Source organism: Nomascus leucogenys, chromosome 6 (assembly GCF_006542625.1).
Source record: "Nomascus leucogenys isolate Asia chromosome 6, Asia_NLE_v1, whole genome shotgun sequence".
Taxonomy (NCBI): Eukaryota; Metazoa; Chordata; class Mammalia; order Primates; family Hylobatidae; genus Nomascus; species Nomascus leucogenys.
In genome coordinates, this window is record NC_044386.1 from 36321403 (window position 1) to 36324156 (window position 2754).

Below are 2754 nucleotides of genomic sequence, written 5' to 3' on the forward strand. Positions count from 1 at the left end.
AGAGAGCTTATTAGCAAAGCTTATTTCTTAGCTCAATTCCAAATTACATATGAAGGACCACATAGAGAAGATATTGTTATTTGCATTGAGTATATAGTATGTCTACAGAATTGAAATAAATGTACTCCCCACAAGCAACTGGCATTGTAAAACTGAAAGTAGATTATGATTCATTTAATAATAATGATATTAGATGATTTATGTCTCCTATCAACAAAAAATACGGATGGATAAGAAAGTGTTCTTCATATGCCTTAATAAATCATTGATATAATAAAAAAATATATAGAGTATTTTAATATGTATCCACATACAATCTACTTTCAATTTTAACATAAATATTATGAAGACCGAACTACTGGATTATATAGCAATGAAGCCAGATATTCCAATTAAGACTTCTAAGAAGTGTTTAAATGGAATCAATTTTTTCTCTTGTTAAGTCTACCAACAGATATGAAACATTAAATAGATGTTTTTACTCTTCTAACAGCTGTAGAATTCCTCATAAAAATGTATTCTGGCATGAGTCCCAACTTTATTCTTTCATACTTGCCTCTCTCTGAGTGTCAACAGAAGTTGAATTTTTCCAGTAACCAAAAACAGGGTTTCTCTTAAAATTGCTAGTTTTTATCATACAACCTTGCATAAAACTGATTTAATAGAATAAGAAACATTCTGTTTTTTATGGATACTTTTTAGAGCTTACTAAATGCTATCAATGTGTCAGGAGTTTTTAGCCTAAATATTAATACCAGGATTTACTTTAGCTTTATGTTTTTTGGGGTGGTGAGATGGGATGGGGAAAGAATATTCCTATAAAAGTTACTACAGCAGTACTACTTGCTGTTCAAACTGAAAACATTAATGATGGCTTGGAAGGTGACACCCTACAAAAATATTTCAGTCATTCTGAATAAGGCTTGAAAAAAACATTTCTACAACATTTAACTCTGAGTAGAAAGCAGGGGCCTTGGGCATCCAAACAATGCTGCTTCTATTAGCAACAAGCCCAAAATGAAAAGGAAATCATATTGCCTTTCATTTCCTTCCTTCCACACTCTTAGAAAGAAGGAAGAAAGAAAAAAAAAAGAGAGAGAGAGAGAGAAAGGAAGAAAGAAAAGAAAAAAGCTGAATCAAACCCAAACTATCTGGACATACTTTAGGAATGTTGCCTGCATATGTATGTGTGTTTATGATTGTATGGGTATATGTATGCTGGATTTCAGCTAGGGAGTATTTTCCCCATTTCTACAGTTTCTACACCAGCTTAAAACCAAATAATATTTAATTACTTCCATAAAAATGCCAAAATAACAAAAACATGCCTGAAAAAGGCAGCAATAAGAAGAAAGCATGCTATATATGTTATAGCCAACCACAAACATCATTCACAAAACAAGCAAGTGGCCTAACTAGGAATTTTCCAAGTGCTTTTTTGGGAGAGGTTAACTCCCATATGGAGAGCTTCAAAATAGAAGAGGAAAATGACAGGTTAGTGTGGCCCCGTTTTACTGATTTTTCCCTAAAATAAAGATTGCATTTTGAATTACAATGCAAGCACCCAGAAGCTGCTTATGAGAAGGCATGGGGAATTCTAACAACAATTTAGCATGCTGGCCCTTTTTTACAGAAAAGAAAACTCGGTCTTGACCAGGAGGAGATGTCTTTGTAAGAGGCAAGCCCTGAGGGTTCAACCTGGTCAGCCCTGTTTTTGGAAGCTTTTCCACTTTGGATTCAGTTGACTTCTGCTTTTGGTGTTTTTAGAGACCAACAGAGGTTATCCAACAGGAAATACTGGATGAGTTTCTGCAAGACTTCCATTTCCCCATCACTGGCTTGAACAGGAATAGGCACTACCATGTGATATTGCTGAACTTTGCTAAGAAACCTTTGAGGCATCATACATTAAACCAGTTTAGTTCTATTTGAGGAAAATTGAAATGGTGAAGGTCTGCACAGCTCCTAGAAGTATAGCCTCTCTGAATCTTCAAGAGCTCTGCGGTTTGTGTGGTCCAGCCTCCCTTCCAGTACTTTCTCCCTGCCCCAAGAAAATTTACCCTAGGAGACATTCAGCAAAGGGGATTTCCTGGGGTATTCTACGGAGTCCTTACTTAGGTTGAATACTTTTTCTGTTTGGTCCTCATCAAAAGCATAAAATTCTGTCTTTTTCAGACAGCTTCAGGTTATGCTTGCATTTTTCAAGGCTCAGAGACCAGATGTCAGCTGATGTACTCTGAACTTAAGAGTGGGAACCTTGAGTTTCTTCCTGTCTCTCTGAAGATTCTCAAGGGGAGATGATTTATAGTTTTCCTGGCCACTGCTGGCTTACAGCTCTTGTTTCTGCTTATTATTTTTTTCAGTTCATGTTTCACTCTGCTGTCCCTTGCCTGCCATCTCTGTTTTGCACCACATCAAGCTCAACATCCTTCCTTGATCAGTCCCTAGCCCTTACATGAAACCTACCTAAGCCAAGACTGTGTGCCTATAGCAGTCCTTTCTGAAGGTGTGAAAATGAATGGGATTTATTTTGCATATACATATACATTATATATATACACATACATACACACACACGTAGTTATTAAATTTTTAATGTATATTTTAGGATATATTAAAATACAAATATATTTATTTTGACATACAGTCATGCACCACATAATGACATTTCAGTAAATGACAGACTACGTATACTGCGGTAGTCACATAAGATTATCATGTAGCTGAAAAATTCCTATCACTTAGGGACCTCAG